This window comes from Balaenoptera physalus (genome assembly GCF_965194825.1).
Source record: "Balaenoptera physalus genome assembly, chromosome: 7".
Taxonomy (NCBI): domain Eukaryota; kingdom Metazoa; phylum Chordata; class Mammalia; order Artiodactyla; family Balaenopteridae; genus Balaenoptera; species Balaenoptera physalus.
The window spans coordinates 88,342,879-88,370,512 of NC_138886.1; the positions used below are offsets into that span (position 1 = coordinate 88,342,879).

General features: G+C 39.4%; 1 long non-coding RNA gene across 1 annotated transcript in view; it reads left to right on the plus strand.

Annotated features, from left to right (window-relative positions):
• LOC309664555 overlaps positions 1–16,493 on the plus strand; it is a 402,660-nt gene extending 386,167 nt beyond the window's left edge. Inside the window, exon 2 of the long non-coding RNA XR_014265923.1 lies at positions 155–16,493. This is a non-coding gene — a long non-coding RNA (uncharacterized lncRNA). The remainder of the gene's footprint in view (positions 1–154) is intronic.
• The last annotated feature ends 11,141 nt before the right edge of the window (positions 16,494–27,634 follow it).

Genomic DNA, 27,634 nt, shown 5'->3' on the forward strand with positions numbered 1-27,634 from the left:
TACAATGGAATATTACTCAGCCATAAAAAGGAACGAAACTGAGTTATTTGTAGTGAGGTGGATGGACCTAGAGACTGTCATACAGAGTGAAGTAAGTCAGAAAGAGAAAAACAAATACCGTATGCTAACACATATATGTGGAATCTAAAAAAAGAAAAAAAAGAAAAAAAAATGATCAGAAGAACCTAGGGGCAAGATGGGAATAAAGATGCAGACCTACTAGAGAATGGACTTGAGGACATGGGGAGGGGGAAGGGTAAGCTGGGACAAAGTGAGAGAGTGGCATGGACATATATACACTACCAAATGTAAAATAGATAGCTAGTGGGAAGCAGCCGCATAGCACAGGGAGATCAGCTCGGTGCTTTGTGGCCACCTAGAGGGGTGGGATAGGGAGGGTGCGAGGGAGCAAGATGCAAGAGGGAAGAGATATGGGGACATATGTATATGTATAACTGATTCACTTTGTTATAAAGCAGAAACTAACACACCATTGTAAAGCAATTATACTCCAATAAAGATGTTAAAAAAAAAAGACTCCATGCTCCCAGTGCAGGGGGCCCTGGTTCAATCTCTGGTCAGGGAACTAGATCCCACATGCTGCAACTAAAGATCCCATGTGCCACAACTAAGACTCAGCACAGCCAAATAAATAAATAAGTATTTTTAAAAAAGATTTCTCTGGTTATTCTCCCTTGTTTATATTCAATTAAAGTGTGTCTTAAGAGAAACCTAATATGATGGGTGAAGAAATGAAAGGAGACTTTCTTGGTTTTCTTGGTATGTTTTTATATTCCTTTTCTTTTTCAGTGGAAATATTCATGTATTCCTTATATAATTTTTTAAAAAGCAACATGGACAAAAGAATGAAGCCCCAAAAGGACATAGACACACATGCATGCATGCATGCATGCACACAGAGGGGTGATCTCTAACTGGTAAGTGTCTACTATGTGGAGTCTATGGCCCCATCATCCTCCTTGATACAAATTAACATGTCAAGATACAATCTGAGTCAGCCAATTCTTTTAAAAATTATATTTGTATCCAAGGCACATTTTGGAAATGATTGCATTATTAGTTAGTTTAGCACATTTTCAATGTGCCTACAGCCCCACATCCTCCAACTCAATGGAAAGCCTCTCTGTGAACTTAGATGCAGATATCTCCCATAATATAGGCAGAGTCTCCTGGTTATATTCAGTGCCAAAAGTTGATGACTGATTATTACTTTGACATAATGATAATACCTTACATTTTCATGATGCTTTTCTGGCATTCAAAGCACTTCTACATATTTTCTTATTTGACCCTCACAATACCTCTCTTAGGTAGACTTGGCAGGGTGTCTTCATTTTACAGTCAAAGAAAAAGTCCGAAAGAGATTAAGTGGCTTTGCTAAGGCCATCTGGCTGACAAGGGTCGGGGGTAGGACTGGCACCAAATTCACTCCTCTTCTCTTTATGCTGCAGTGCTCATCACAACCTGACTTCTCCTACGCTGTGTTTTAATGGTATGCCGCATCACAGTGCTTACTAAATGATGTCAAAAACAGCAATGTTATATAGGCAAAAGAATTTAGCAATTGTGTTTTTAAATGCTCACTCAGCCTTAAGAGGGTAATTATATAATGACTTAGGAAACCCAACCATTTTAAAAGACTTTCTACAATGGCAGCAATAATCTTTGATGTTAAGCAAAGGAATCAAGTACACTGTATTGCTTAGCATTTCTATTTAGCTGAAAGTACGTTTTTAGACATTCCACCCCATTCATTCAACAAATATTTATTGAGTGCCAATTATGTGCCAATCCCAGTTCTCAGCAATGAGGATATGCAGTGGAGAAAACAAAGTCTGTTCTCAGAGCTCACACTCTAGTGGAGGGAGAAGGACAACAAGCAAATGAATGTACACTGTGGAAGATGCTGTGGAGGAATATACAGTGGGAAATGGGACTTAAAATGGGTTGGTCAGGGAAAAGTGTCTCTGATAAGAAGACGTCTGAGCAGGGATGTAAAAGAATTTACGGACTGAGTCTTACTGGAGAAACAACTCCAAACAGAAAGGCCTTAGAGCAGGAGAGGAACTTCTGTCATTCTTTTCTATTTCAATTTTTAATTGAAATATAGTTAATGTACAATATTTCATAAGTTACAGATGTGCAACATAGTGATTCACTATTTTTAGAGGTTATATTCCATTTATAGTTGTTACAAAGTACTGGCTATATTCCTTGTGCTGTACAATACATCCTTGTAGCTTATTTATTTTCTACATAATTGTATCTCTTAATCCCCTACCCATATCTTGCCCCTCCCTCCTTTTCTCTCCCCACTGGTAACCACTAGTTTGTTCTCTATATCTGTGAGTCTATTTCTTTTTTGTTATATTCACTAATTTGTTTTATTTTTTAGATTCCATGTGTAAATGTTACCATACAATATATGTATTTGTCTGTCTGACATTTCACTTAGCATGGACCCTCCAAGTCCATCCATGTTGTTGCAAATGGCAAAATTTTATCCCTTTTTATGACTGAGTAGTATTCCATTATGTATATGTATATACCACATCTTCTTTATCCATTCTTCTGTTGATGGATACAGGCTGCTTCTATGTCTTGTCAGTTATAAACAATGCTGCATGAACATTGGGATGTATGTATCTTTTTGAATTAGTGTTTTCTTTTTTTTCAGATATATATATATATAGCCAGGAGTGGAATTTGCTGGATTATGTGGTACTTTTATTTTTAGTTTTTTCAGAAACTTCCATACTGTTTTCCATAGTGGTTACACTAGTTTACATTCCCACCAACAGTGTACAAGAGTTCCCTTTTCTCCACATCCTCACCAACATTTGTTGTGTTCTTTTTGATGATAGCCATTCTGACAGGTGAAAGGTTCTCTGTCATTCTTAAACATGTAGAAGAGAGAACTAATTCTCTCCTCCCTAAATGATCCATAGAGTGCCTTCAGAACTCAAATTTTCCCCCATGATTGGAGAATTAGTACGAACAGTGTCTTGTATTTAAAATAAAAAATTAATAAATAGTAAAACCTAAGCCTCTGTTGCCTAAACAATGTCAAATATTTTAAAAAAGAAAATACTGACCATTTTATTTATTCATCTATTTTTGTCTTCATGTCTTCACCACATAGACACTGTCTTTAGTCTTTGTTTCCTAAAAAATTGCATTTTTACCTAAAGAGCTTACCTAAGCTACACATCATGAGGCTCTGGAAAATTTTAGTTGACCTGGAAAAACAACCAGAAGAGGTGTCTTTTTATGTGGACGTTTGTTGTGCTGAACTGCCCTTTGTGTTACAAAAACCACAATTCTTGCTCAGGATGCTTATGTACCTTCCTCTTATATTTTTCTCTATGCTAGGGAAATATCTAGGATATTTGGTATCTTTGTGTTATTGAACTCACAGTCTAATGATCTCCAAGCTCAAAACTCAGTGACTTAAAACAACAACCATGCTATATCTTATGATTCTGTGGGTTGACTGAACTCAATTGGGCAGTTCTGCTGGTCTTGTTTGATGTATTTCAGGCAGTTGCAGTCACATAGTAGGTGGTCATCTGGAAGCTTGCTGGTGATGCAGGAATGGCTGAGTTTTCCTCCTTCTCCATCTGGTCTTAGGGCTTCTCCTCTCCATGTGGCTTTTCTACATGGCTACTTGGGCTTCCTCACAACATGGCAGCTAGATTCCAAGAAGGAGAGTTCCAAGAAGGAAATGGAAGCTGCCATTCTTCTTAATGGCTAGGCCCAGAATTGGCAGAGCATTATTTCTACTTTATTCTGTTACCTAATAGTCACAGCCAGTCCAGATTCAATGAGGGAGGTGGCTGTGCAAGTGCGTGAATACTGGCAAGTGATGTTCATTGAGAGCCATCTTTGGAGACCATTTATAACACCTTCTCATCCTGCATTATCATTCTGTGTGTTTACTTTTGTTAGATAACCAAATAGAAAGGCTATAAGACATGGCAGTACAAAGTGTTATACAATCACAGAAAAAGGAATGACCAACACTTTCTGGTAGGGAATAAACAACCTTGAAAGAAAGGAGACTTCAAAGCTAAATGTTGAATGATGAATGGTCTCCCTGTGCAGTTCAGGTAGGGCAGATTAGGCAGAGGAAATATCACGTGTGAGGTCACTGATGCATGAAGAAGCCAGGGATGTTTGGGGAACAAAATACGTTAAGGAGCATATGAGAAGGTACAGGAGGTGGCAGGAAAAAAATGGAAAGGAAAGCTGGGGTTTGATCAAGAAAGTATAGGTTCTACCTGCAAATGAGTTAGCCAAATTTTAAGGAGTTTAAGGGCATCTCCAGACTACCAAGTCTGCCCAACTCTGACAGCAACTGCAATGAGTTTGCCAGAGTGCAAAGTCACAGGAAACAGTCCCCAGAAGACTGCCTTCACTTCAGACACCAGCCACAAGTTTGGAGGTCTTCAGGGCCATCCTCATTTCAGACTAGCTGACTACAAATTTGGGGGTTCTCACAACCACACTCAGGCTTGATAACTCACTAGAATGACTCACTGAGCTCAGGAAAATGCTTTATTTATTATTAGAGTTTTATTATAGTGAAAGGATACAAATTAGAACCAGCCAAAGGAAGAGACTCGTAGAACAGAATCTGTGGAGAAGGGGGATCAAAACGTGAAGCTTCCATATCCTCAGGAACATGTTACCCTCCTGGCATCACCGTGTGGCAATACACATGGAATACTGTCAACCCAGGAAGCTCACCTGAGACTTGGTGTCCAGAGTTTTACTGGGGCTTGATCACATACTACTTGTGTGGCTGACCTGTAGTCTCCAGCTCCTCTGGAGGTCAGAACTGATATGGCCTGTCCAAAGCACCTCACCATTTATCACATTATTAGATTGTCTGATGGGCAAAGCTCACAGGCAAACAAAGACACTTATCAGGCAGGACATTCCAGGGAGCACCTCCAAGCAAGTCAGAGGCCAGACCTCTCTTCGGGTAAAGTTAATTCCTCAGCACACACTACACTATCTGTATTTTGGAATACATGTTAGGAGTATAGGCTTCAGAGTTTGCCAAGGTTTGTCTGCCCCATGTGGTTGTCGTTGTCGGGCACTATTTATAAATATATTGGTTCTCTTCTCTTTCTGGGCACAATGTGGGATTGTGCTTCCTTACCCCCTTTGAAGACAGGTATGGCCTTATGACTTGCCTTAGTTGAAGAAATGCAAGTGGAAGTGATGAGCAGGCAGAAGCTTTAGAAGTCAATGTGAGATTCATCACATACCCCTTCTGCCACCTCAGGAACTGTGGAAACACGTGTTGAGATGGAGACTCCATCTGCCTGGGCCCCTAAGTACCTATGAAGAACAAGTGCTTTGCCCCCAAACCTTGTTGGACTTGAAGTGTGAGTGAGAAGTAAATCTTTGTTGTGTTGCACTGCTGAGATTCGGGGATTATTTGTCACCACAATACATCTTGCTCTATCCTGATATTATACCATGGGTGATCTTGGGCAATTTATTTAGCTTCCCTGTGCCCTAGTTTCTTTCTACAAATGAGGATAATAATACCTACCTCTCGGGGTTATGAAGAGAATAAGTGTGTTACACATTGTATTACTTTGCTAGAGCTGCCATAACAAAGTACCACAGTCTGAGTAAACTTACACAACACAAATTTCTTTTCTCATAGTTCTGCAGGCTGGAAGTCCAAGATCAAGGTGTGGACAGGATTAGTTCCTTCCAAAGCCTGTCTCCTTGGCTTGTGATGCCTGTCTGCTCCCTCTGTCTTCACAAGGTCTTCCTTCCATGCATGTTTATGTCCTAATCTCTTCTCCTTACAAGGACACCAGTCATATTGGATTAGGGACAACCCTAATGACCTCATTTTAACTTAATTACCCCTTTAAAGAACCTATCTCCAAATACAGTAACATTCTGAGGTCTTAGGACTTCAAGAAATGAATTTGGGGGGAACACATTTCAGCCCATAATACAGATGGAAACATTTACAGTAGAACAGTACATAGCACATAGTTAATATTCAATAAACTTAACTATTATTGTTACTACTATCATTATCTTTTATATACACTGATAATAAAATATATTGAAGGCATAGTGTTACCTGAAGAAAGTTGTTAAATGATAAACAATATGTTATTATCCCTATTTATTTAATTAATTAATAAGTAAGCAAGCAAATAATATTGTGCACTTAGGGAAAACAATCTAAAAAAATATATCAATTTGAAAAGGCTAAATACTGTATGATTCCAACTATCTGACATTCTGAAAAGAAGGCAGTAAAAAGATCAGTAGTTGACATGGGTTAGGGGGGAAGGAGGGATGAATAGGTGGAGAATGGAGGATTTTTAGAGCAGTGAAACTATTCAGTATGATGATGTCATTATATATTTGTGTGAATACATAAAATTTACACCATCAAGAGTGACCCTAATGTAAACTATGGACTTTGGGTGATAATGATGTGTCAATGTAGGTTCACTGATTCATAGACTACATTTTGTGCACTGCATTTATAGTGTAACAAATAAAACACTCTAATGGGGGATCTTGACAGTAGTGGAGGTTGTGCTTGGTTGGGGGAGGGAGTGTATGGGAAATCTCTGTACCTTCTGCTCAATTTTGCTGTGAATCTAAAATTGCTATAAAAAATTGTCTACTGAGATGGCAGACAGCAGAAGCAAGAAGAACTACAGTCCTGCAGCCTGTGGAACAAAAACCACATTCACAGAAAGATAGACAAGATGAAAAGGCAGAGGGCTATGTACCAGATGAAGGAACAAGATAAAACCCCAGAAAAACAACTAAATGAAGTGGAGATAGGAAACCTTCCAGAAAAAGAATTCAGAATAATGATAGTGAAGATGATCCAGGACCTCGGCAAAAGAATGGAGGCAAAGATCGAGAAGATGCAAGAAATGTTTAACAAAGACCTAGAAGAATTAAAGAACAAACACCTAGAAGAATTAAAGAACAAACAGACAGAGATGAACAATAAAATAACTGAAATGAAAACTACACTAGAAGGAATCAGAATAACTGAGGCAGAAGAACGGATAAGTGACCTGGAAGACAGAATGGTGGAATTCACTGCCACAGAACAGAATAAAGAAAAAAGAATGAAAAGAAATGAAGACAGCCTAAGAGACTTCTGGGACAACATTAAATTCAACAATATTTGCATTATAGGGGTCCCAGAAGGAGAAGAGAGAGAGAAAGGACCTGAGAAAATATTTGAAGAGATTATAGTCAAAAACTTCCCTAACATGGGAAAGGAAATAGCCACCCAAGTCCAGGAAGTGCAGAGAGTCCCAGGCAGGATAAACCCAAGGAGAAACATGCTAAGACACATAGTAATCAAATTGACAAAAATTAAAGACAAAGAAAAATTATTGAAAGCAGCACGGGAAAAACACCAAATAACATACAAGGGAGGGCTTCCCTGGTGGCGCAGTGGTTGGGAATCTGCCTGCCAATGCAGGGGACACGGGTTCGAGCCCTGGTCTGGGAAGATCACACATGCCGTGGAGCGACTAGGCCTGTGACCCACAATTGCTGAGCCTGCGCGTCTGGAGCCTGCGCTCCGCAACAAGAGAGGCCGCGATAGTGAGAGGCCCGCGCACTGCGATGAAGAGTGGCCCCCGCCTGCCGCAACTAGAGAAAGCCCTCACAGAAACGAAGACCCAACACAGCCATAAATAAATAAATAAAATTTAAAAAAAAAACATACAAGGGAACTCCCGTAGGTTAACAGCTGATTTCTCAGCAGAAACTCTACAAGCCAGCAGGGAGTGGCAGGATATACTTAAAGTGATGAAAGGGAAGAATCTACAACCAAGATTACTTTACCCAGCAAGGATCTCATTCAGATTCGATGGAGAAATCAAAAGCTTTACAGACAAACCAGCTCTACAACAAATGCTAAAGGAACTTCTCTAAGTGGGAAACACAAGAGAAGAAAAGGACCTACAAAAACAAACCCATAACAATTAAGAAAATGGTAACAGGAACATACATATCGATAGTTACCTTAAACGTGAATGGATTAAATGCTCCAACCAAAAGACACAGGTTTGCTGAATGGATGTGAAAACAAGACACATATATATATGCTGTCTACAAGAGACCCACTTCAGACCTAGGGACACATACAGACTGAAAGTGAGGGGGTGGAAAAAGATATTCCATGCAAATGGAAATCAAAAGAAAGCTGGAGTAGCAATACTCATATCAGATAAAATAGACTTTAAAATACAGAATGTTACAAGAGACAAGGAAGGACACTACATAATGATCAAGGGATCAATCCAAGAAGAAGATATAACAATTATAAATATATATGCACTCAACATAGGAGCACCTCAAAACATAAGGCAACTGCTAACAGCTCTAAAAGAGGAAATCGACAGTAACACAATAATAGTGGGGGACTTTAACCTCACTTACACCAATGGACAGATCATCCAAAAAGAAAATTAATAAGGAAACAGAAGCTTTAAATGACACAATAGACCAGATAGATTTAATTGATATTTATAGGACATTCCATCCAAACAGAAGATTACACTTTCTTCTCAAGTACACACGGAACATTCTCCAGGATAAATCACATCTTGGGTCACAAATCAAGCCTCAGTAAATTTAAGAAAATTGAAATCATATCAAGCATCTCTTCTGACAACAACGCTATGAGATTAGAAATCAATTACAGGGAAAAAAAAGGAAAAAACCCAAATACATGGAGGTTAATCAATACGTTACTAAATAACTAAGAGATCCCTGAAGAAATCAAAGAGGAAATCAAAAATTACCTAGAGGGGCTTCCCTGCTGGCACAGTGGTTAAGGATCCGCCTGCCAATGCAGGGAACACGGGTTCAAGCCCTGGTCCGGAAAGATCCCACATGCTGCAGAGCAACTAAGCCTGGGCGCCACAACTACTGAAGCCTGCGCACCTGGAGCCTGTGCTCCGCAACAAGAGAAGCCACAGCAATGAGAAGCCCGCACACCACAACAAAGAGTAGCCCCCACTCACTGCAACTAGAGAAAGCCTGCGTGAAGTAACAAAGATCCAACTCAGCCAAAAAAAAAAAAAAATACCTAGAGAGAAATTACAATGAAAACACGGTGTTCCAAAACCTATGGGATGCAGCAAAAGCAGTTCTAAGAGGGAAGTTTATAGCAATACAAGCCTACCTCAAGAAACAAGAAAAATCTCAAATAAACAATCTAACCTTACACCTAAAGGAACTAGAGAAAGAAGAACATACAGAACCCAAAGGTAGTAGAAGGAAAGAAATCATAAAGATCAGAGCAGAAATAAATGTAATAGAAGCAATAGCAAAGATCAATAAAACTAAAAGCTGGTTCTTTGAAAAGATAAACAAAATCGATAAACCATTAGCCAGACTCGTCATGAAAAAGAGGAAGAGGACTCAAATCAATAAAATTAGAAATGAAAAAGGAGAAGTTACAATAGACACCGCAGAAATGCAAAGCATCTTAAGAGACTACTACAAGCAACTCTATGCAAATAAAATGGACAACCTGGAAGAAATGGACAAATTCTTAAAAAGGTATAACCTTCCAAGACTGAACCAGGAAGAAGTAGAAAATATGAACAGACCAATCACAAGCACTGAAATTGAAACTGTGATTAAAAATCTTCCAACAAACAAAAGTCCGGGACCAGATGGCTTCACAGGCAAATTCTATGAAACATTTAGAGAAGAGCTAACACCTATCCTTCTCAAACTCTTCCAAAATATATCAGAGGGAGGAACACTCCCAAACTCATTCTATGAGGCCACCATCACCCTGATACCAAAACCAGACAATGATACTACAAAAAAAGAAAACTACAGACCAATATCACTGATGAACATAGATGCAAAAATCCTCAACAAAATACTAGCAAACAGAATCCAACAACACATTAAAAGGATCATACACCATGATCAAGTGGAATTTATCCCAGGGATGCAAGGATTCTTCAATATATGCAAATCAATCAATGTGATACACCATATTAACAAATTGAATAAAAACCATATGAAAAAAACTGTCTACTAAAATTTTTTAAAATACAAAAAAATGCTGAACTGTTAATAGTGATTTTTTCCACTCATTTTATTTCACTTGTTAAACCATTTTTTTGAGGTACGATTGACATAGAAAAAGTTATACAGATTTAATATAAAAATGTGATGAGTTCAGAGAGAAGTATATACCCATGACTCCATCACCGCATCTATGCCATTAACATACCCATCACCTCCATAAGTTTCTTCTTGCACTCTTTATTTATTACCATTAAAAAAAATTATTTTTTTGGCTGTGCTGCATGGCACATGGGATCTCAGTTCCCCAGCCAGGCACTGAACATGGGCCATGACAGTGAAACCCCGGAATCCTAACCATTAGGCCACCAGGGAACTCCCTTTTCATGTTTTTGTTTTTGTTTTTAAATTTTTTTCCAGTTTTATTGAGATATAATTGACATACAGCACTGTATAAGTTTAAGGTGTACAGCATAATAATTTGACTTACATACATCTAATAATGAATTTTTCTGGAAAAGGGTGGGAGGTTGATGGACAAATTATGAGAATTTTTGTCACATATTTTGGTGATGTTTGAGTTTTATAAATTTTCTGTGTCCATAAATTTATAATCAGAAAAAAAGCATGTATGAAAAACAAAAATAAAGGATGGCCAAAACCTTTGGGATGAATAATCAAAGACAAAGGTGGCAGAATCCACACCCTGCACTTCTGTCTCCTGGCAGGCCTGACATACAGCTGATGCTCAATAAAAGCTAGTCAAATCTTCACTGCTTGTTAATAGTCTCAGGCAGCATAAAGTCTCTGGGAAATACTCTACAAGGGAAGGGCGCATCCTCTCAGAAAGAACCACTGCCCCTTTGCCAGTAACCCCTGTCTAGGACTGAGAACTCCAAAAGAGAGGACGGTGACTTTGAGAAGCAAAGACCTCTGTGGGTGAAAGGTGTTCAGATATCCACAGGAAGAGCCCCTGGAGGGGAGCCAGCCACCAGGGCCAGAACAGGCAGGGCAGGGACTTCTGTAAGGGTCTTGGGAAACCATGGGGTAGGGTGAGCCTTTTTGAGCCAATATAGAAGATAGCAAACCTACTGGGCTTTTTCCCTTTGGGGTAATTATATTTTTTCTAAAATATGAAAGCAGCTTGGACTTGGACTTGGGGGCTGGTTTCAAATTCCAGCTTTACGACTTGTTACCTCTGTGACGTCAGACAGACCTTTTAGTTTTTTCACTATAATTTCCTCATGGTTAAAGTAGTGATAATAACACCTAGCTTTCAAGATCCTTCTAAGGATTCCCAGTCATAATATGATTGCTCAGCTGATTAATGGATTGAAGTATGTCTGCAAGAAGTGAACACCAATAGGGTGAATTTGAGGGATTTCTAAGCAGGAACTGGGGGGTACAGGGGGTGGGGGAAATTAGGACAAGCCTTCCATGTAGTAGACTGGGTCCTAGAGGGCTTTTGGTTCTATTTATAAATATCTATAAATGTGGCGTCTAATACAACAAATTTAAAAATATTCCCAAGGAGAATAAGCTAATCTCCTAAGAGGGAAAAATGGACTCCTCAGGTGCCAAGTAAAGAAGGAGCTGAGGGCTTCCCTGGTGGTACAGTGGTTAAGAATCCGCCTGCCAAAGCAGGGGACACGGGTTTGAGCCCTGGTCCGGGAAGATCCTATGTGCCGTGGAGCAACTAAGCCCGAGTGCCACAACTACTAAGCCTGCGCTCTAGAGCCCGGGAGCCACAACTATTGAGCCTGCATGCCACAACTGCTGAAGCACACACGCCTAGAGCTCCACAACAAGAGAAGCCACTGCAATGAGAAGCCTGCTCACTGCAACAAAGAGTAACCCCGCTCGCCGCAACTAAGAAAGCCCGCATGCAGCAATGAAGACCCAACACAGCCAAAAATAAATAAATACAATAAATAAATTAATAAACAAACAAACAAACAAAAAATCACTTCTTTAAAAAAAAATTAAAGAAAAAGAAGGAGCTGAAAGATCTCTGGTGGTCCTAGGGGTGGCAGGACAGAGGTCTGTTACGCTGGGAGAGGCCTGAATGGCTCAGAGCTTGGGCTTGGATGACAATTTAGAGATGGGAGATGAGGCTTCGGTGTATGAAGACTTCTTAAATAGTTCTCTCTGGTAGCTATAGTGATTCTTAGAAAAGTAGCTGTGCCAACTCTAGAGGAAGCCCCTCATCACCTCTGAGTGATCCAGGCAGCAGCTGATTTCCACAGCATTTCCATAAGCCAACTGTAGCTTTGATTGACTAATCCAAGAATGGGATGTAAAGCTCATGTTCATCTCCTCAATTTAAAACTCTCTTCTAATAATTACTTGAGTGTGAGAATATGTGTATCTAGAGTCTTACATGCCAGCATTATTGAAAATGATGAAGCATGGGAAACACCAAAATACCCATTAATAGAAAACTGGTTCAGTACACTGTAGTATGCTAGTTATTGATTTATTATCTCACATCTGCAAATGCATCCTTCATTGCCTGCTCCACAAAAATGGATCTAGGTCCTTTAAATCATTTTCCTTTGCCAGTGGAAGGTGTCAGACTCTGGTAGTAGCAGGTGCTGAAAGGACACTGGAAGAGAAAGAGCTTTTCTTTTCCTTGTTCTGGGGTACATTGTCACCAGGCTCCTACAGAGCATGCTTTTTTCTCCACTAACTCCAAGTGTTTTTTTCTGTACTGTTTGCTGGGCTTCTGCTCTTTCCAGCTGTCAACATGGACAGTTAGCCAGGAGCCTCAGAATGCATGGGCCTGTGTCTCAGCCCAGGTGACTGCTCCTGGCACCCTCTTCTCTGCCTCCTGTGTGTACACACTAGAGCCCCATAAGACTAGCCATCTAATGGGCCAGGCAGCCAAATTTTGTTCCATGCAGTGTCCAGAGTCTCCTCAGCCCAAGCGATACACAGGAGTGTGCTGGGTTCCTACAGAGTGTGATTGCCCCAGCTTCTGGTTCCAGCAGTGTCAACAGTGGCACTTGACTCCCTTTATGCACCCCCCTCCCCCATCAGCCTTTAGTCACCTAGGCCCTGGGGTGCTGCTCCTGTTTTCCCAGTGATTGTGGACCATCTATGACCCAGAAAACTTCTCAACCATTCAATGGGCTATAACCAACACCTTCCTCAGTGATGTCTGAACCCCCTTCCAACTTTGTCCTTCCTTGGATACCCTTCCTCAGTCCTAGGGTACCTTTTAGAATTATTTTTCTATCCTTATAGTTACTCTCCTATCATAAGTTAATAATTCTTTGCGTTAAGCTTCCCTGTTTAAATTACTGCGTGTTTCTCTCTTTTGATTGGATCCAGATCACATACAGTGTAATATTTTGTGGCCATTAAAATGATGACATTGATGTATTTATTGACACAGAACTATGTCTATGACATTGTTGAGTGAAAAAAGCAGATATGTAAAATTATATGTATGTTTACATGCATGAAGAAGACTAGAAGTGTGCTTAGAAAATGTGGGCAGTGATAATTTGTGGGTGGTGGTATTTCAGATGAGTTTTACTTTCTTTGTGTTTTTCATAGTTTTAATTTCTTTCAGTGAGCATGTATAATTTCACCCAAACAATAAAGTTTATTTCTCCCAACCCTCAGAAAACTCTGGTGATACACCCTAAATTTAAAAGATAAAGTCCAAACTCCTTACCACGGCACATAAAGTAATTCAAGGTATGGCCCCTTCTTGTTGGTATAGCCCCATATTTTACCGTTCTACACAGAAATTCTAGTTAATCCAAAGCTCCCAATTTTATACCTATGGGTCTTTGCACATGTAATTCTCCCTGGAATGGCTTAATCATTCATCAAAGCCCTCCTTTCTAGAGCCTTTCCCAACTCGTTCCCCTTAACCTTGTGTTAAGGCATTAAGTTCATCAAAGGACATGTAGCTAGAGGACTTTGCAGTGGAAGAGGTTGTCTGAGCCTCTGCTGGTGCAGGATCTCTGTCCTTCCTTGGTGGTCAGACTCTTTTTCATTGTGTGCCTAGGTCCCAGGCTGAGCACTTCAAACTCACCAGCTGCCAGATAAGACTAAACTAGTCAACAACAAATGATGACCAGGCTTCCATCAGGTGGTACTAAGAGATCCCATTGCTGGCTTTGTATTTTTACTTTAGCTTAGTGCTTCCCAAATTCTACTGTGCACAGACATTTCTTAGGGATATTGTAAAATGCAGATTCAGATTCAGTAGCTCTGTGGTGGGCCTGAGATTGTGCATTTCAAAAAAGCTCCTGGGTGATTTGCAGTTGCTGGCTCACAGATCATCCTTAGAGAGTTAGATGTGAGCTTATTTTTAATACATTTCTGAAACATAATCTAAGCAGAAGAGCAGCCCTATTTCAACATCTTGGTCAATTCAAACTTAGCATGAACACTATAGCTTTCATTCCACAAAATTATAATTTTAGTCAATTCAAACTTAGCATGAACACAATATAGCTTTCACTCCACAAAATTATATTTTTCATTCCACAAAATTATATTTTAAGTATACCATTTCCCCCACTAGTGTCTCAGTGAGCACTCCCTAACATAATTCTATTGGTGATATAATTACAGACCCTTAGGTCTCTTCTGAGAACTGTGCCTTATGTGCACAATGTCTGCCCCCCACCTTGCATAGCTCTTTAAGGAGAGAAGCCATGTCCTGCTCACACCAAAGCTGTTAGCTCAATACTTAGCAGGAAAGCATTATGGTTAGGAGTGTAGACTCAAGTTCATGATCCCAGCTCTACCACTTACTGAGGCACTCATCTCATGGCACTGTAACATGGGGACAGTAGAAGCATCTACATCTTCAGGTTGTTGTAAGGACTAAACAAACAGAAAATGCTTAGAATGATGGCTAGCACCTAGTAAGCCCTATATAAAATTCAGCTATGATTATTAGCAAATGTGTAGAATAATGAGTCTTTCAGAAAAAAGAAACAGTATCACATCCATTTAATCATGTAAATATATTAATTAACTTACACACATTAATTCGTTTGTTGCATTTTTACTTTATTTGTAACACATGCAAAATTGTCAGGAGCACATACATACAAAGAAGAAACTCATTTATTCACACAACAAATATTTCCTGGATGAAAAGCACTTTTGCAGGCACTGAAGATGAAGCCAAAAAGAAGGGAAGGAGGGGACAGAAAAATGAATTAGATATGATTTCTGGTCTTCAGGAGGAGAAGTAAGGAGAAAGAATTATAATGCAGGGCCCAACAATCCAATAATACAAGAGGGGTGCCAATAACATGTTCATGCTAATCATCACCTGTGGGGAATTCTGTTTGTTACCTACCCGGCCATCCATTCCTATCTGCCGGTATTGGAAAACTTATTTTCCTTGGGGACTTACTTACTCCCTCCACTCAGCCCCGGTTGAGGGGGCTGACTCCAGCTTGAGCTGGTGAACTAGGCCGGCTGATCAGAGAATCAAATGCCCTTCGCTATAGCAACTGGTTCAAAGGTGTACTCATGACCCAAGAAAGGCCAATGATTCAATTCTGGGACTCTATGCTAACGTTGCCAGAAAGGCCCTTTCTTTTCCTGCTGGGCTTACAACTATAAGGGTTTAAATATGGTACTACTGGGACCATCTACAAAGTGAAACTGATAAAAGGGAAGCCAATACAGAAGAACATATAGCAAAGAGATGGCAAGGGGCAGAGAGAGAGATGAGGTCCTGGTATGGTTTATCCCTGACCCAGCTATGCCTGATTCAATCATGGACTTTTTTCTTGAGCCAACAAATCCTTTGTTTTAATTATAGGTTTTCTGTTGCTCACAACTGGAACGATCCAGAATAAATGTAGAATTTAAAAGTTCTAAAATAAATTATTTTATTCAGGCTTGATTAAAGTTACAACCAAGGGGGTCTGGGCAAGATGGTGGAAGAGTAAGACACGGAGATCACCTTCCTTCCCACAGATACATTAGAAATACGTCTACACGTGGAACTGCTCCTACAGAACACCCACTGAACGCTGGCAGAAGACGTCAGACCTCCCAAAAGACGCCCTCAGGCGACCTACACTCAGAGGCGGGTCCAAATCCAAAGCTGAACCCCAGGAGCTGTACCAACAAAGAAGAGAAAGGGAAATCTCACCCAGCAGCCTCAGAAGCAGCAGATTAAAGCTCCACAAACAACTTGATGGGCCTGCATCTGTTGAATACCTGAATAGACAACGAATCATCCCAAATTCAGGAGGTGGACTTTGGGAGCAGGATATATTAATTTTTCCCCTTTTCCTTTTTTTGTGAGTGTATATGTGTATGCTTCTGGGTGAGATTTTGTCTGTATAGCTTTGATTTCACCATTTGTCCTAGGGTTTGGTCCGTCCGTTTTTTTTGTTTGTTTTTTTTTTTTACTTAAAAAATTTTTTTTTCTTTTTCTTTTTTTTTTAAAATTTTTATTACACACACACACACACACACACACACACACACACACACACTGTATTTTATTTTTACAAGAGATAAATAGACTGACACCAAGCATTGTACATGGATGACCACAACAAAAGCAACAATGATTGCAATTACCAAACATGAAATACACACTCATACTATGTCATAATACTGACATTCAGTCCAGTAATCCTCCACTGTAACAGCTCCTTTACTTTGCAGTGAAAATTGATTTGTATGTTCTTTGCCTCTGAGTCCTTGTGGGATTTTTTCTTTTTTAATTCAGACAGAAAGTCACAAAAATTATACTCATCCTCATCAGTTCACTCAGTCCCATGTAATTAATTTTTTTTTATCTTGATCTTTTGTTAGCACTTTTATGAGTTCATCAGTTTTTCATTAGAGTTCTGAAAATGCTTATTCATTCAGTTCAGCAGTACAGTCAGTTATCAGAAACCTGTACTTGTCAGAGTCTTTTCCATGAATTTCTTGAAGATGAAACCCTTTTATAGGAATATATTTGCAAAAGCATCAGAGTACACCCAGAACTGTCTGTAAATGACAAAAGACTTAAAAATGACCACAGTTAAAGATTTGATGAAAGTTCATAATAATGCAGTTGACAAGAAAATTAGTTATTTCTGAGATATACATTTTAAAGTAATAACTAGGATTATGACTTATAACATTATACCAGAACATATAAGATTTTTAGAAATTTCATGTAATGTCTGAAACATTTATATTAACATATTTCCATACAAATAACCCAATGAAAGTTTAGTATTAGTTGTTTTGTTTCTTTGCTTTTTTTATACTGCATGTTCTTATTAGGCATCAATTTTATACACATCAGTGTATACATGTCAATCCCAATTGCCCAATTCAGCACACCACCATCCCCAGCTCACCGCAGTTTTCCCCCCTTGGTGTCCATATGTCGGTTCTCTACATCTGTGTCTCAACTTCTGCCCTGCAAACCGGCTCATCTGTAATAAGTGTTTTCTTAATAATTTTTTCCTTATTTTCTATTTTTAAAAATTAAAAAAATTTTTTCCCTTAATAAGTTTATTTGTATTTTTTATTTTAAAAAATTAAAAAAATTTTTCTTAATAAATTTTTTCCTTAATAATTTTTTTCTTATTTTTTATTTTAAAAAATTAATAAATCTATTTTTAAAAATTAAAAAAATTCTTAATAAATTTATTCTTAATAATTGTTTCCTTATTTTTTATTATAATAGCTTTATTTTATTTTATTTTATTTTATCCTCTTTCTTTCTTTCTTTCTACTTTTTCTCCCTTTTATTCTGAGCCGTGTGGATGAAAGGCTCTTGGTGCTCCAGCCAGACATCAGTGCTGTGCCTCTGAGGTGGGAGAGCCAACTTCAGGACACTGGTCCACAAGAGACCTCCCAGCTCCACGTAATACCAAACGGCGAAAATCTCTCAGAGATCTCCATCTCAACATCAAGACCCAGCTTCACTCAACGACCAGCAAGCTACAGTGCTGGACACCCTATGCCAAACAACTAGCAAGACAGGAACACAGCCCCATCCATTAGCAGAGAGGCTACCTAAAATCATAATAAGGCCACAGACACCCCAAAACACACCACCAGATGTGGACCTGCCCACCAGAAAGACAAGATCCAGCCTCATCCACCAGAACACAGGCACTAGTCCCCTCCACCAGGAAGCCTACAAAACCCACTGAACCAACCTTAGCCACTGGGGACAGATACCAAAAACAACAGGAAATACGAACCTGCAGCCTGTGAAAAGCAGACCCCAAACACAGTAAGGTTACCAAAATGAGAAGACAGAAAAACACACAGCAGATGAAGGAGCAGGGTCAAAACACACCAGACCTAACAAATGAAGAGGAAATAGGCAGTCTACCTGAAAAAGAATTCAGAATAATGATAGTAAAGATGATCCAAAATCTTGGAAATAGAATAGACAAAATGCAAGAAACATTTAACAAGGACATAGAAGAACTAAAGAGGAACCAAAAAACGATGAACAACACAATAAATGAAATTAAAAATACTCTAGAAGGGATCAATAGCAGAATAACTGAGGCAGAAGAACGGTTAAGTGACCTGGAAAATAAAATAGTGGAAATAACTACTGCAGAGCAGAATAAAGAAAAAAGAATGAAAAGAACTGAGGACAGTCTCAGAGACCTCTGGGACAACATTAAACGCACCAACATTTGAATTATAGGCGTCCCAGAAGAAGAAGAGAAAAAGAAAGGGACTGAGAAAATATTTGAAGAGATTATAGTTGAAAACTTCCCTAATATGGGAAAGGAAATAGTTAATCAAGTCCTGGAAGCACAGAAAGTCCCATACAGGATAAATCCAAGGAGAAACACGCCAAGACACATATTAATCAAACTGTCAAAAATTAAATATAAAGAAAACATATTAAAAGCAGCAAGGGAAAAACAACCAATAACACACAAGGGAATCCCCATAAGGTTAACAGCTGATCTTTCAGCAGAAACTCTGCAAGCCAGAAGGGAGTGGCAGGATATACTTAAAGTGATGAAGGAGAGAAACCTACAACCAAGGTTACTCTACCCAGCAAGGATCTCATTCAGATTTGATGGAGAAATTAAAACCTTTACAGACAAGCAAAAGCTGAGAGAGTTCAGCACCACCAAACCAGCTTTACAACAAATGCTAAAGGAACTTCTCTAGGCAAGCAACACAAGAGAAGGAAAACACCTACAATAACAAACCCAAAACATTTAAGAAAATGGGAATAGGAACATACATATCGATAATTACCTTAAATGTAAATGGATTAAATGCTCCCACCAAAAGACACACACTGGCTGAATGGATACAAAAACAAGACCCATATACATGCTGTCTACAGGAGACCCACTTCAGACCTAGAGACACATACAGACTGAAAGTGAGGGGATGGAAAAAGATATTCCATGCAAATGGAAATCAAAAGAAAGCTGGAGTAGCAATTCTCATATCAGACAAAATAGACTTTAAAATAAAGACTATTACAAGAGACAAAGAAGGACACTATATAATGATCAAGGGATCGATCCAAGAGGAAGGTATAACAATTGTAAATATTTATGCACCCAACATAGGAGCACCTCAATACATAAGGCAAATACTAACAGCCATTAAAAGGGATATCAACAGTAACACAATCATAGTAGGGGACTTTAATACCCCACTTTCACCAATGGACACATCATCCAAAATGAAAGTAAATAAGGAAACACAAGCTTTAAATGATACATTAAACAAGATGGACTTAATTAGTATTTATAGGACATTCCACCCAAAAACAACAGAATACACATTTTTCTCAAGTGCTCATGGAACATTCTCCAGGATAGATCATACCTTGGGTCACAAATCAAGCCTTGGTAAATTTAAGAAAATTGAAATCGTATCAAGTATCTTTTCCGACCACAACGCTATGAGACTAGATATCAATTACAGGAAAAGATCTGTAAAAATTACAAACACATGGAGGCTACACAATACACTACTTAATAACGAAGTGATCACTGAAGAAATCAAAGGGGAAATCAAAATATACCTAGAAACAAATGACAGTGGAGACACGACGACCCAAAACCTATGGGATGCAGCAAAAGCAGTTCTAAAAGGGAAGTTTATAGCAATACAAGCCTACCTCAAGAAACAGGAAACATCTCGAATAAACAACCTAACCTTGCACCTAAAGCAATTAGAGAAAGAAGAACAAAAAAACCCCAAATTGAGCAGAAGGAAAGAAATCATAACGATCAGATCAGAAATAAATGAAAAAGAAATGAAGGAAACAATAGCAAAGATCAATGAAACTAAAAGCTGGTTCTTTGAGAAGATAAACAAAACTGATAAACCATTAGCCAGACTCATCAAGAGAAAAAGGTAGAAGACACAAATCAATAGAATTAGAAATGAAAAAGGACAAGTAACAACTGACACTGCAGAAATACAAACGATCATGAGAGATTACTACAAGCAACTCTATGCCAATAAAATGGACAACCTGGAAGAAATGGACAGATTCCTAGAAATGCACAAACTGCCGAGACTGAACGAGGAAGAAATAGAAAATATGAACAGACCAATCACAAGCACTGAAATTGAAACTGTGATTAAAAATCTTCCAACAAACAAAAGCCCAGGACCAGATGGCTTCACAGGCGAATTCTACCAAACATTTAGAGAAGAGCTAACACCTATCCTTCTCAAACTCTTCCAAAATATTGCAGAGGGAGGAACACTCCCCAACTCATTCTACGAGGCCAACATCACCCTGACACCAAAACCAGACAAAGATGTCACAAAGAAAGAAAACTACAGGCCAATATCACTGGTGAACATAGATGCAAAAATCCTCAACAAAATACTAGCAAACAGAATCCAACAGCACATTAAAAGGATCATACACCATGATCAAGTGGGGTTTATCCCAGGAATGCAAGGATTCTTCAATAAACGCAAATCAATCAACGTGATACATCATATTAACAAATTGAAGGAGAAAAACCATATGATCATCTCAATAGATGCATAGAAAGCTTTCGACAAAATTCAACACCCATTTATGATAAAGGCCCTGCAGAAAGTAGGCATGGAGGGAACTTTCCTCAATATAATAAAGGCCATATATGACAAACCCACAGGCAACATTGTCCTCAATGGTGAAAAACTGAAACCATTTCCACTAAGATCAGGAACAAGACAAGGTTGCCCACTCTCACCACTGTTATTCAACATAGTTTTGGAAGTGTTAGCCACAGCAATCAGAGAAGAAAAAGAAATCAAAGGAATCCAAATCGGAAAAGAAGAAATAAAGCTGTCACTGTTTGCAGATGACATGATACTATACATAGAGAATCCTAAAGATGCTACCAGAAAACTACTAGAGCTAATCAATGAATTTGGTAAAGTAGCAGGATAAAAATTAATGCACAGAAATCTCTTGCATTCCTATATACTAATGATGAAAAATCTGAAAGTGAAATTAAGAAAACACTCCCGTTTACCATTGCAACAAAAAGAATATCTAGGAATAAACCTACCTAAGGAGACAAAAGACCTGTATGCAGAAAATTATAGGACACTGATGAAAGAAATTAAAGATGATACAAATAGATGGAGAGATATACCATGTTCTTGGATTGGAAGAATCAACATTGTGAAAATGACTCTACTACCCAATGCAATCTACAGATTCAATGCAATCCCTATCAAACTACCAATGGCATTTTTCACAGAACTAGAACAAAAAATTTCACAATTTGTATGGCAACACAAAAGACCCCGAATAGCCAAAGCAATCTTGAGAATGAAAAATGGAGCTGGAAGAATCAGGCTTCCTGACTTCAGACTATATTACAAAGCTACAGTAATCAAGACAGTTTGGTACTGGCACAAAAACAGAAATATAGATCAATGGAACAGGATAGAAAGCCCAGAGATAAACCCATGCACATATGGTCACCTTATCTTTGATAAAGGAGGCAAGCATATACAGTGGAGAAAAGACAGCCTCTTCAATAAGTGGTGCTGGGAAAATTGGGCAGGTACATGTAAAAGTATGAAATTAGAACACTCCCTGACACCATACACAAAAATAAACTCAAAATGGATTAAAGGCCTCAATGTAAGGCCAGACACTATCAAACTCTTAGAGGAAAACATAGGCAGAACATTCTATGACATAAATCACAGCAAGATCCTTTTTGACCCAACTCCTAGAGAAATGGAAATAAAAACACAAATAAACAAATGGGACCTAATGAAACTTAAAAGCTTTTGCACAGCAAAGGAAACCATAAACAAGACCAAAAGACAACCCTCAGAATGGGAGAAAATATTTGCAAATGAAGCAACTGACAAAGGATTAATCTCCAAGATTTACAAGCAGCTCATGCAGCTCAATAACAAAAAAACAAACAACCCAATTCAAAAATGGGCAGAAGACCTAAATAGACATTTCTCCAAAGAAGATATACAGATTGCCAACAGACACATGAAAGAATGTTCAACATCATTAATCATTAGAGAAATGCAAATCAAAACTACAATGAGATATCATCTCACATGGGTCAGAATGGCCATCATCAAAAAATCTAGAAACAATAAATGGTGGAGAGGGTGTGGAGAAAAGGGAACACTCTTGCACTGTTGGTGGGAATGTAAATTGATACAGCCACTATGGAGAACAGTATGGAGGTTCCTTAAAAAACTAAAAATAGAACTACCATACGACCCAGCAATCCCACTACTGGGCATATACCCTGAGAAAACCATAATTCAAAAAGAGTCATGTACCAAAATGTTCACTGCAGCTCTATTTACAATAGCCAGGACATGGAAGCAACCTAAGTGTCCATCATTGGATGAATGGATAAAGAAGATGTGGCACATATATACAGTGGAATATTACTCAGCCATAAAAAGAAATGAAATGGAGGTATTTGTAGTGAGGTGGATGGAGTTAGAATCTGTCATACAGAGTGAAGTAAGTCAGAAAGAGAAAAACAAATACAGTATGCTAACACATATATATGGAATCTAAGGGGGAAAAAAAAAGGTCATGAAGAACCTAGTGGCAAGACGGGAATAAAGACACAGACCTACTAGAGAATGGACTTGAGGCTATGGGGAGGGGGAGGGGTAAGATGTGACAGGGTGAGAGAGTGGCATGGACATATATACACTACCAAATGTAAAATAGATAGCTAGTGGGAAGCAGCCGCATAGCACAGGGAGATCAGCTCGGTGCTTTGTGACCACCTAGAGGGGTGGGAAAAGGAGGGTTGGAGGGAGGGAGATGCAAGAGGGAAGAGATATGGGAACATATTGTATATTTATAACTGATTCACTTTGTTACAAAGCAGAAGCTAACACACCATTGTAAGGCAATTATACTACAATAAAGATGTTTAAAAAAAAAAAAAAACTCTTCTATTGGCATGAGTGCCTTGAGGATATAAAGCACTGTGGTAGCCAGTAACATCTTGACATAAGAAAGTTGGAAAGAGGACTTCCCTGGTGGCGCAGTGGATAAGAATCCTCCAGCCAATGCAGGGGACACAGGTTCGATCGCTGATCTGGGAAGATCCCACATGCCACGAAGCAACTAAGCCTGCGCGCCACAACTGCTGAAGCCCGCGTGCCCTAGAGCCCATGCTCTACAACAGGAGAAGCCACTGCAAGGAGAAGCCACCGCAAGGAGAAGCCCGTGCACCGCAACGAAGAGTAGTCCCCGCTGGCTACAGCTAGAGAAAGCCCGTGAGCAGAAGCAAAGACCCCACGCAGCCAAAAATAAATAAATAAAAATAAAATTAAAAAAAAAAATGCTGGAAAGAACCTCAGTGACAACAAGAATACAAATATTAGTAGGCTGGGTGCAGGTCCTTTCCTGGTTTAAATATTCTGTTTCTGGTCGTCATAAATGGAATTTGGCTTGCTGGAAGTTCTCCTGCAGCATCCTGATTGTTAATGATTTATGGTTCTATAACCCCTAACTTTGAGACTGTGTACTTGCTTTATTCATTTGCTGTGGGAAACTGAATTTAAATTCACTTCCACCTGTTAACAACTAAACCAGGACCTATAATTTCACTGATCTTATCACAATTGACTCAACTGGCAAAAAAGACAGATGAGATCCTCTTTGAGTTAGGAAAAATATTTTTGTTCTTGCATATATTATTCAAGTAGAAACAACTGTAAAATAATGTTAAATTTTTAACCTTTTAAAATTTACTTCTTTCGTTTTATCTTCCCATCAGCCATATGCGGAACACAGGACCAATTTTAATCATCCTAGTTTTATAGAGGAGAAAGGTAAGCAAAGAGGGAGTAATAATCCAGTGGCAAAACAGTGTATATGGAATGATGATTCACAAAAACTCACACGCTTTATAGCCTGACTGGCCCCTCCGCCTTGGCCCTCGCCCAGGTGTTGCTCTTTGCATGTAATCAAAGGTAATAAAGCTACATGCTTGTAAATTCTCTAACTTTCTGTGAATTTTAAGTCAATCTGGAAGATTTTAGTGTATTTTATTTTATTATTCCTAGTGGAATTTGCCTATTAATTAACTCAAGGCAATTTACATTTTGTATGTAGTTAAACTTCACTGCATTTCCACTGGTGCCAATAAGTAACTGCTATGGAAGGGCTGGTGGTATCGTTCAGCATCCACACTTCACTGCTTTTTTTGTATGCTTTATTTTCTGAGTTGTATGGTTGTGTGCATGTTTTGGTTTTTTCTCTTTGGTATCATAATTACTATCAAATAACGTTTATTGAGGATCTACTCTGGCCAGGTATGGTAATGAACACTTCATATGCATTATTGGACCCGGTTCTCACAATAACCCTCTGAAGTAGGTACTATTATTTTCTCTGTTTTACAGATGAGAAAACTGAGGCACAAGAATAAGGAATATGTCCAAGGTTACAAAGTCAGTTAGTGGCATAGCCAGGATTCAAATCATGGTCTAACTCCAAAATATAAGCTTTAAAAAAATTGTGGCAAAATACACATAAAATTTACTATTTTAGCCATTTTACAATTCAGTGGTATTTAACTGTCACCACTATTTAGTTCCAGAAAATTTCATCACTCTAAAAGGCAACCTCATGCTCTTTAAGCAGTCAATCCCCATTCTTTTTCCCCTGAGCCCCTGGCAACCACTAATCTGCTTTCTATCTCTATGGATTTGCCAATTCTGGACATTTCATATAAATGAAATCATACAATATGTGACCTTTTGTGTTTAGTTTCTTCCACTTTGCATAATGTTTTCAAGGTTCGTCCATGTTGTAGCAGGTACTAGTACTTCATTCCCTTTTCTGACCAAATATTAATCCATTGCACCACATTTTGTTTATCCATTCATCAGCTGATGTGCATTTGGTAGTTTCTACCTTTTGGCTATTGCGAGTAGTGCTGCTATGAACACTCAGGTACAAGTTTTTGTTTGAACACCTGCTCTCAATTCTTTTGGATAAAAAGTATAGGCTTTTGATCATAAGCCTCTGTTGACTCCAAGAAGGAGAAGACCAGATATCTTAAAATCTTCATTCAACAAATATTTACTGAGAACCTACGGTACAGCTACCTAGAATGCTAAGCACTGGGAATACGTTGCAATAATGAATAAGACGGACATCATCCCTGTTCTCTTCCTCGGGAATGACAGAAAGTTGAATAAGTGAGTAAAACACAGACCTGGCAGCAGTTAAGATGAAGGGTTCCTTTTCCATTTGCTATTAAAGGAAAGTAAAAGCTGGTACTGATGTATCTGAGCAAGATGCTATAACAGAATGCTTTTGATGCAAGAAACAAGTACAACTAAGACTAGTTTAAACAATAATGGCATTTATTGTCTTACATAATAATAAGTCTGAGGCAGGAAGTTTCCTGATTGTGGCAAGTCAGCAGCTCCACATCATCAAGGAACTAGGTTTTCTCCATCCTTCTTCTCTGCCATCCTCATAGTCACAATAAGGGCCAGCACTCTAGGCATCATGCCCTCCTCACATAACAAGGACCAAAGTACAGAAGTGGAAAGTTAGCAGATCCTGTCGCAATCCCTTTTTAGGTACAAGAAAAATGATCCCTCCAAGAAATCCTGCAGAATACTTTCCCTCAGGTCTGTTCTGCCAGATTTGCACCAGAAGCCTATTCCTACACCAATAATTGGTAGGGGAATGAAACTACAATGGGTGATTTAAGATTAATCAAGTTTGAGGCTGGAAAAGGGCCCAGTTCCCCCCTGGGGCAAACAGCTCCTTGATGCCCTAACAAAACACAGGTTTTGGGAAAGTGTAAGAGGGAAAGGAAGGGCTGTAGTATAGGCAGCCAAGAGTGTCTCCACCAGTGCCTAGGCAAGAATTCCTGGAGAAAGTCCAATTCACAGTTCTTCTCTGAACTTCAAGCCCTCAGTTGAATAAAACAACCAACGAACCAACCAACCAAACAAAACCCTAAACTTCAACATGTCCAAGACTGAACTTATGATTCTCATCAAAGTGGTCTATAAATGCTCTGTTTCTTTGTGAATAGCATCACCATTCCAGTTGCAAGAGCCAGAAAAATAGGAGTCATCATACTCTCCTCCTTTTTCCTCACCACCCATATCTAGTGCATCACTGAGTCCTGTTGATATAACCTCCAAAATAGCTCTTGGATCTACTACTCTCTTCACCTCCACTGACAGTATCCACTATCCAAGGATAGTGATCATCACCTTTTCCCTGGAGCTCTGCAGCAATCTTCAGCTTGGTCTCCCTGCATCCATTTTGACCTCCCTCCAACCTAGTCCTTCACATTACAGCTACAGCAGCCTTTTCAAACACGTGCTCATGCTTAAAATTTGCTTGCCGCTGCTCCTAGAATAAAGACCAAAATAAGGCCTTCCCCCAACTCTTAGCAATCCATTTCCTTGAGCTTGAATGGGCTGTGCTCCACCCCAACTCAAGACTTGTGCACTTGCCGTTACTCATGGCCCTTGTCATCCTTCAGATCTCAGCTTAACCGTCATTCCCTGGGAAAGCCTCTCCAAACTTCCTAATTAGGTCAAGTCTCTCTGCTATAGGATCATAGAGAAGTCTGTGCCTTTTCTTCAGGGCACTTTTCTGCCTATAGGCTGTAAGATCTACGAAAACAGAGAGCTAGTATCTCCTACAACATAACGCCAGGCACATAGTAAGTGTACACTATACAGTTGTTGAATGGCTCAATCAATGTATAAACTTCAAAGAAGTGTGGCTGATGATGAATGTGGACCCAGTCCCAGAGAGAACATAAATTATGGCCGTGACCCACCTGCACGGTCCAGCAGCCTGGACCGCAAGGCTCGTTGCTCCTCCCAGTAGCTCCGCCCCTTGGGTCCTGCCCCTCCCTGCTGAATCGTGGGGAGGGGCATAGAGGTCGCATGACGTGACAGCAGCCGGCCGCTGATTGGGTTTCCAGGCGTGCTGGCTAGGAAAGGGGGCGTGTCCACATGCGCTGATTGGCTGGCGGGAAGCTGCTGGACGGGCGGCGGCGGCAGCGCGGGGGCGGGCGCTGGTAGGGACGGGACT